This window comes from Anoplopoma fimbria, chromosome 15 (assembly GCF_027596085.1).
Source record: "Anoplopoma fimbria isolate UVic2021 breed Golden Eagle Sablefish chromosome 15, Afim_UVic_2022, whole genome shotgun sequence".
Taxonomy (NCBI): Eukaryota; Metazoa; Chordata; class Actinopteri; order Perciformes; family Anoplopomatidae; genus Anoplopoma; species Anoplopoma fimbria.
This window is the reverse complement of record NC_072463.1, coordinates 299,014-308,474: the sequence shown is the minus strand read 5'-3', so window position 1 is coordinate 308,474 and position 9,461 is coordinate 299,014.

The window sequence follows — 9,461 nt, the reverse complement described above, 5'->3', positions numbered from 1 at the left end:
GTGTATTCAACATAGGTATTCACACCACGGCGTCCCCCTGCGTGTCCCGCCTGATCAGTATGTGTTTATCCGACACAACGCCCACCGGGGCCACTGCGGCCCTATGATGGTCCGTACCGGGTTGTGGAGGCTGGCGACAAAAGCTTTGTCGTTGATGTGGGTGGTGGTAGTGAACGCATCTCGGTGGACCGCCTCAAACCAGCCCATCTGGACCTGGACCGCCCTGTTGTGGTGGCCCAGCCTCAAACCAGCCCATCTGGACCTGGACCGCCCTGTTGTGGTGGCCCAGCCGCCTCGGCCCCCTGTGCCTGCTTGGGAGCCCCGGAATCGTTTTGGGCGGGTCATTAGGGTCCCTGGTCGTTTTTTGGGCTAGTTCTCGTATATACATATATATATGTATATATATATACATATATATATATGTATATATGCATGGCAGAACTACGGGAAAGATCTCTTTGAAGAGGGGTCCAGATGTGTAGATAACATGGGGCTGCCGTGGGATGAACTTGTGGGACTGACCACAGATGGAGCTGTGATGAACTGAGGGACTGACCACAGATGGAGCTGTGATGAACTTGAGGGACTGACCACAGATGGAGCTGTGATGAACTGAGGGACTGACCACAGATGGAGCTGTGATGAACTGAGGGACTGACCACAGATGGAGCTGTGATGTGCGGTCAGAGGAGGATCGGTGGGGAGGATCCCAGAAAAGATGAAGGAGGAAAACGTCACAAGTGAGTTGACAGCTCATCACTGCGTCATACACCAGGAGTCGTTGTGTGGCAAAGCCTTGACAATGGAACATGTGATGAGCATCGTAACATTAGCGGTTAACTTTATCAGAGCCAAAGGTTTAAATCACCGCCAGTTGACTTCCGGTTATGGCGTCGAGCTAGAAAGTCGCGCTTCGTGAGTCTCTGACAAGTGAATCATAAAACAGACCCTTTTAAGTCCTGAACGGCAGCCAAGGCGGAGAAAGCAAACCAAAATGGGGAAGAGCAAAAATTCAACAAGACAAAAAACTGAAAATCAGTTTAATGCTGAAATACCAACAACGAGGTCGACGCTAGCTAGCAACGAGCAACGGGCTAGTGATAAGGGCAACACCAAGAGGACGGACACAGCCGCAGCCTCCGATGAAGAGTCGCCTCATCACATCCGTCCCCAACAGACAGATCCGATACTGGCGGCCATTAATTCACTAAAGGCAGAAAGTTTAGAGCGTCATCGTGAAGTCCTTGACGGTATAGCACACATCAGAACCGATCTGGATACAACCAGGACGGTTAACCACAGCCGAAACCCGCATAGGTGACACGGAAGATACAGCAGCACAGCTTACAGCCACGATGACGAAGTTGGAAACGCAAGTAAAGTTTCTCACTGAGAAGAACGAGGACCTCGAGAACCGCTCACGTCGCTCCAATCTCCGTCTCACCGGCCTCCCAGAGACGCAGAAGGCAGGGACGCAGAAGCCTTCCTGGAGGAGTGGCCCCCCGGTGTCCTCGGTGCTGAGTGTCCCTCCGGCGGTGCGGACTGAACGGACTGAACGGGCTCACCGTGTCCCCTACTATACTATACTATACTATACTATACTATACTATACTATACTATACGGCGGTGCGGACTGAACGGGCTGAACGGGCTCATCGTGTCCCAGCCTCCCATCGGTCCAGCTCTGCCCCCTCTCCCAGGCCGTTAATAATGAAGTTCTTAAACTTCAAGGATAAAGTTCGAGTGATGAAGGCGGCACAAGCAAAGGGGGAAGTTATGTTCGAAAACAGGCAAGTGAAGTTTTTTTCCGACTTCTCCGCTGAAGTGCAACGTCAGAGGAAAGCCTATGACGGTGAAACAGAGGTCTGCAGCTCCCTGCTAAGCTCCGCACCACACACGGTGGAAAGAACTATACATCTCTGTCGCCTCAAGATGTACATGTCTTCCTCCAGAAACATATCAGAAGAGGTTGAATAAGTGAGTTATGTCATATGTGCCTGGGTTCCACCCCACACGGAGCAGTGTGCATACGGTAATACAGTGCGTATCTACAGGTGTTAAAGGGATGCATTTATTGAAACCTTTGAGTAGCTTTCGATGGTAGACTTTATTTCAATGTTGACTGGAACTGTTTCATAAGAAATCCTGTATATTCAAAGGGTCTTTATATTACGTAGACTAATAGTCAGAGATAAAGCGTAAACGAGTTAGATTTATTTCCGTTGCTCCTCTTTGCAGGATCAACAAAAGCCAAGGAAGTTGGTGTAATAATTTAGTTTTGACTGTAGATAGAAGGCAGTCGATAGGTCGATGACACAGGTGTTAACTGTGGTGGTTTTGCAGGTTCTAGCAAATTGTTATATGCCGATGTTGCTTTTCGTGTGTTTGTTTTGTCTTTGTTTGTTTTTTTTTCCTTTTGGATTTCTCACAATTTGTCTTATGGTTATTTTGACCTGTTGTTCAACCTTTTTTGTTAAGCTCGTTGATACGGTGATACAGCCACTCAGATTCAGGATGGTCCCTTTTGACAGATCTATTTATCAAAGTTTACATGGCTAGTAATCAGCTATTTAAAATATCCTCTTGGAATGTCAGAGGCCTGGGTAGATTGGTCAAATTAAAACAAGTTATGACAAGGCTTAAACACTTGGGTTCTAAAATAGTACTCCTACAGGAGACACATTTAACTTCAGGTGAAGTTATCAGGTTAAGGAGAAGGTGGCAAGGTCAGGTCTTTGTGGCTAATTTCTCATCCCATGCTAGAGGGGTGGCCATCCTAATTCACAAGTCAATACCATTTCAGGTCAACACCACCACTCTAGACCCCGGGGCAGGTTCATTATATTACAGGGCTCTCTCTTTGGTCAAAATCTTATTTTAGTAAATGTCTATGGCCCTAATAAAGATGAGCCACAATTTTATAATAATATTTTCCTAACACTTGCCCCACTTAGAGGGGATATTATTATAGGTGGGGATTTCAATTGTGCGTTAAATCCAGATTTTGATCGTAATGGTAACCAGGTCTCCTCCCACAATCAATCGAGGAAAATAATCCTTAACTTCATGGAAGAGTTGGGCCTTTGCGATGTTTGGCGGGAGCGTAACCCAGACAAGAGAGAGTTTTCATGTTATTCGACTACGCATAAGACGTTCTCAAGATTGGATTTCTTCCTGTTCTCCAAAATTTTAGTACCAAATGTGAAAAATTGTTATTACAATAGCATAATCATCTCCGATCATGCTACCGTATCTATTGAGTACAGTGCTACCAAAGAATTCTCTGAACCTCCCAGATGGAAATTTGATACTAGATGGTTGCAGGATCACGAATTTATCCGCTTCATTGACCAACATATAGATTTGTTTTTTCTTGTCAATACCACTGAAACCTCTTCCTTAATTAGATGGGAAGCTTTTAAGGCGTATATAAGAGGTCAGATCATTAGTTATACCAGCTTTAAATCTAAACAGTTCAAGAACAAAATGACAGAAATTGAAAACCAAATTAAAGAGTTGGAAGGTGAGGTCATAATTAACCATACCCCAGCACTTGAACATAAACTAACCATACTGAGAGCCCATTATAATGAACAGTCAGCAAACAAGGCCCTATCTAATTTAAATAAATTAAAGCAGTCCTTTTATGACCAGGGGGAAAAAGCCGGTAAACTGCTTGCCTGGCGAATTAAAAAATTACAGAATGAGAAAATGATCCACGAAATTGAAAATTCAATTGGAGTTGTTACAAATGACCAAAAGGAAATAAATGAGAGATTTAAATTATATTATGAAAAACTTTATAAATCTGAACTGCCTAGTAACACGAACAAGTTCACAAGAACCAGTTTTCTGGACAGTCTTGATTTTCCAACTCTTTCTGTTGAGGACCAGGAACTTCTCGACAGTCCAATGAAGCTTTCAGAGCTAGAAATTGCACTTGCAGCTATGAAGGGGGGAAAAGCGGCAGGCCCTGATGGACTTCCCATCGATATATTAAAGACTTTTAAAGACAAGCTGCTGCCTCCCTTTCTGGACATGCTTGAAGATGCATTCAAAATAAATTCCTTGCCACCTTCTCTCTCTAAAGCTCTTATTATGAACATTCTGAAGCCGGGTAAACCACCATCTAAATGTGAATCATATCGACCCATATCACTTTTAAATGCTGATGCAAAGCTTATAGCCAAGGTCATAGCAAAGAGGCTAGACAATCTCCTGCCAAGTCTAATCCATGTAGACCAAAATGGATTCGTTAGAGGCAGACAGGCGTTTCAAAATTTAAGAAGGGTGCTCAATGTTGTTCACAACGAAAAGGAAAGACCAGATGCGGCCATTCTATCCCTGGACGCTGAAAAAGCCTTCGACAGAGTAGAATGGCCTTACTTATTTGAAATATTGCCCAGATTCGGTTTTGGAGAAAACATTGTTAAATGGATAAAACTGCTCTACAACAATCCCACTGCTGAAGTTCTGACAAACACAATTATTTCAGAACCCTTTACACTAACCAGGGGTACCCGACAGGGGTGCCCATTGTCACCTCTCTTATTTGTCCTGTCGATCGAACCCCTAGCAATGACTATCAGATCCCACCCCTTAATAACAGGAGTTACAATTGGAAATTATGAACACCGTCTGGGCCTCTTTGCTGATGATATTGTTATATTCTTGAGACACTTAGCGCAATCCTTACCAACACTTATAAAATTGTTGGACACTTTTGGAAGTATCTCTGGTTATAAGGTGAATAACACAAAATCTAATATTATGTTCTTTAGGAAGACTGAGAGGGACAACCCCCCATTAGTGAATACATTTCATAACTCACCTCATGGCTTTACCTATCTAGGAATAAAAATAACTCCAGATATCAACGACATAGTTCATACAAACTACGATCCAATTTTAAAATCAGTATCAGAATCCCTTAAAAGATGGTCAGAGCTTCCCATTTCTATGATTGGCCGTGTCAACATTATTAAGATGAATATCCTACCAAAACTTTTATATCTATTCCAATCTATCCCTTTGCAGCCCCCTTCTAATCTATTCCCCAAATTGAAAAAAATGACAACAAACTTTATTTGGAACAACAAACGCCCAAGGCTTAGACTCACCCTACTTTACTTGCCATTCGAAAGAGGAGGACTGAAAGTTCCTAACTTTATCTGGTATTATTGGGCGGCCCAGATTAGTGCAGCAATGTTCTGGTTCTCAGACAATTCCACAATACCCTGGGTCTCAATAGAAAATGCCAATACATCTCCTCTCCCACTAAAGCTCTATCTGTATTCTAATACATTGAAAAATCTGCTTAAAGACACCCATAACCCATCCGTCAAGAATACAATAAGAGTCTGGTATAAAATTCAATCTTACTTTAAAATAGACCCAGTTATTTCAGGCTTTACACCGATCTGGGGAAATAGCAGATTTTCTCCAGGCAGAAGGGACCTCGGCTTTAAATTGTGGGCAGAGAGAGGGATTAGTAAAGTTATGGATATGTATAATGAGGATGGTCTGCTTTACAGCTTTGATGATTTAAAAACAATCTATAATATACCTTCAAAACATTTTTTCAAATACCTACAAATTAGGAGTTATATTTTAACAGCACTCAAACAGTCCCCCTATAGACCACCTTTGTCTACTCTGGAACAGGCTGTTATTGATCATCTTAAAGGACGCGGACAGGTCTCTTTGATTTACAAGATCCTTGTGAATGAATCTAAAGAATCATCAGATAAAAGTAGATTGACCTGGTCTAGAGATATGGATGTAGAGATAACTGAGGACCAATGGAAGAGAGTTTGCCATGATGCACAAACCCAGACTATCAATACCAGATACAAACTTTTACAATTTAAATGGATCATGCGTACATACATAACTCCCTCTCTGCTACATCGCTTTGATAATAATAACCCAGATGTATGTATTAAATGTGGTCTCGAAGAAGGAATATTGTTTCACTGCATCTGGAGCTGCCCTAATATTAAAAGTTTTTGGGAAAAGGTAATTGAAACTATTTCAGATGTGATTTGCACCGTGTTGCCTGTCTGCCCTCGAATTTTTATCCTTGGAATACTTCCACCAGATTTACAGTTGTCAAGTTTGAACAGAAAAATTGTTATTCTCTGCTCCCTACTGGCTAAACACTGTATAGCAGTCACATGGAAAAGTACAGAGACTCCGACAGTGAGTCATTGGCTCAAAAGCCTCTCCAACTGTTTAGCTTTAGAAAAATTGACATATGCCTCCAAGGGGAAAATGAAAATGTTCTTTAAAGTGTGGGGACAATTTATGGGATTTCTTGAGAGCCTCCAAGCAAGGGATTTACTTGATATTTAGATTGTCATTTCTGATGCCAGTGCAAAATTTCGGAGCATAATTTCTATAGAAAATGCAGGTTGTAATTACTCATGTATCTCTCTTTTAGTATCGTTTATTATTATTTACATTATTATTATTTACTTGTGATTTGTTTTTTTTTTTTTTTTTTTTTTTATTATTATTTACTTGTGATTTGTTTTTTATTTGTTTTATATGTGAATATTTGTATATGTCTGTCTATTTGTTGAAAAATTTGAAAAGCCAATAAATATATTTCTAAAAAAAAAAGAAAAAAAATCACCGCCAGTTGAAGTCTCTTCTGGAGGAGTTCAGTACAGAATGTGGTGACTGGCCCTGTCACACAGAGGAGCGATGGCTAAGCCAGGGAAGGTGCTGGAAAGATGTTTCAGTTGCGTGAGGAGATCTGTGAGTTCATGGAAAGCAAAGGGAAAGGCACAACAGAGCTCCCAAATAAAATGTTTCTGTGTGAAGTGGCGTAAATAAATATAATTTCTGTTAGAACATGGGATGGCGTTAGAGGACAGGCTCTTCTGCTGTGTGGGTGAAAGTGATGGGACGGGAGTTAACAACTGCTTCCACTTCTATCAGAATGGTTTCGATTTCTTCATATTTCAGACATGATTTTCCCAGAACTTTACGTAGGCACGTCTTCACCGACCTCACCATTCGCTCCCACATCCCCCCCACCAAGCAGCTCTTTCTGCTATAAACTTCCAGATTATTCGTTTTTCAGCAAAGAATTCCTGTAGTTCTTTAGATGACAGGGAATCCCACAATGCTGTCAACTCCTTGTTGGCTCGTTTAAACGTTTTAGCATTGTCTGAATATATTGTGGTACATAGTCCTCTGCGTGACACAAACGTCTGAACGCCAGCAGGAACTTTTCCGTAGTCAAACCAGTCACCAACTCTAAATGAATGGCTCTGGTGACTGCACAGGTGAAAAGAGCAATATCACATTGTCCTTGATTCTTACTGTACATAGGTCCAGCAAAGTCTGCTGGGCTGGTTTGGCTTTATATTTACGACAGATAAGACAAGCGTGTACAACTCTTTTCGTTCGTTGTCTTCCTTTCATTATCCAGAATCTTTCTCTCGCTTGGTTTAGCGTGTCAACACTTGCTGGTGACATTTTCTTACAATCAGCTCAGAAAACATGTACTTTGCAGGGAGGATGCATCCTGTCATCTGTAACCTGCCTCCCACTCTTAGTACTCCACTGTCATCCAGAAAGGGACTTAGAGACTTCATTTTGGACTGAAAGTTAACTTCTTTACCTCTTTTCAGTTGATTGATTTCTTCGTAGAAGCTTTGATTCTGCGTTAATGGATCCAGTAAAGCTCTGCTTCAGGTTTCTCCAGCTGTTAGTGTTCCGGTGCTTTCTGCCTGTTCTCTGGCGTTGGTTATGAATCATTCGGCTGAGGTCACTGTGGTTCTTTATTTCGAGTATTTCCATTTCCTTCTCAAACTGGTAATTTCCACAACTGCCATATTTTCTTTTACAGCGTCATCATGGTCGTTTGGTTCAGTATCATTGTCACGGTGATTGACATCTCTGTGCTTCAGCCACAGAGTGTTGCCTAGCAACTGGTTCACAGAGTGTTGCCTAGCAATGCCCCAGAGTGTTCGTGGCTATCGGCAGGATTGTCTTTCCTTTACAACAGCTCCACTGCTCAGGTTCTGTGAGACTCTGGATCTCTCGGACTCTGTTTTCCACAAAGGGTTTCCACTGTTTTGCTGAACTTTTTATCCAGTGCAAAGTTATCATAGAATCACTCCACAGTTTCACTTGATTCTTTTCCATTTCAAGGTGCGTAATTACATAGTGACTGAGTCTAGCTCCTGTGAGAGCACCGAGGAGTTCTAGTCTCGGTACAGTTACTGTTTTAAGTGGCGCTGCTCTTGTTTTTGCTGTTATAAGAGTCACTGTGCTCTCACCCTTATAAGAGTCACTGTGCTCTCACCCTTATAAGAGTCACTGTGCTCTCACCCTTATAAGAGTCACTGTGCTCTCACCCTTATAAGTCACTGTGCTCACCCTTATAAGAGTCACTGTGCTCTCACCCTTATAAGAGTCACTGTGCTCTCACCCTTATAAGAGTCACTGTGCTCTCACCCTTATAAGAGTCACTGTGCTCTCACCCTTATAAGAGTCACTGTGCTCTCACCCTTATAAGTCAGTAAGAGTCACTGTGCTCTCACCCTTATAAGAGTCACTTATAAGAGTCACTGTGCTCACCCTTATAAGAGTCACTGTGCTCTCACCCTTATAAGCACTCACCCTTATAAGAGTCACTGTGCTCTCACCCTTATAAGAGTCACTGTGCTCTCACCCTTATAAGAGTCACTGTGCTCTCACCCTTATAAGAGTCACTGTGCTCTCACCCCTATAAGAGTCACTGTGCTCTCACCCTCTCGGGGATAACTCTCATGTAGCTGCGCAGTATGCACGTTCACTCGCATCACTGAAGACGTGAACCTCTTCTTTAACAGGTGGGTTCAGGTCAGTGAACGCCTCTTGATAGCACCTTGGAATATTAATTTGTCTGATGCGAGGTAATTCTGTTCCTCAGGTAACTCAATGTCCCATGTTAAGCCCCGTTCCCACATGTTTTGGAAAAGGCCTTTTACTGTGATTGTGAAAGGGGACAGATTGGATCAAAGATGCGAGCAGCAGCCTGCAACACGCCTCTTTTTGTGTTTGTTGAGGTTTTCAGGAACTCAATCAAACTGGTCAAATCGAAAACAAAGTCATCTTGTTCCGTTCTCCATGTTAGTCCAAGAACTTTTTTTTTTTTTTACCACTTTGTTTATTGATTATTCACAATATAGCAAAACATCATTTTACAAATGTAACAATTTTTTTTTTTTTATCCCCAAAAACAAACAGACAAACATAAGTCAATAATCAATAATTCTTATAATAACAATAAAACAAACAATGACAACAACAATCAAACAACAACAACAAAAAAAAAAAAAAAAAGGTGTGATGTGCACAGTTTGGAGTTATTGGGATCCATAGCAAAATAAAAGTGAAAATAAAAAATAAAAAAAATGTTGTCCTACTCATTTACAACTTTTCCATTGCAAATCTATGTTGTT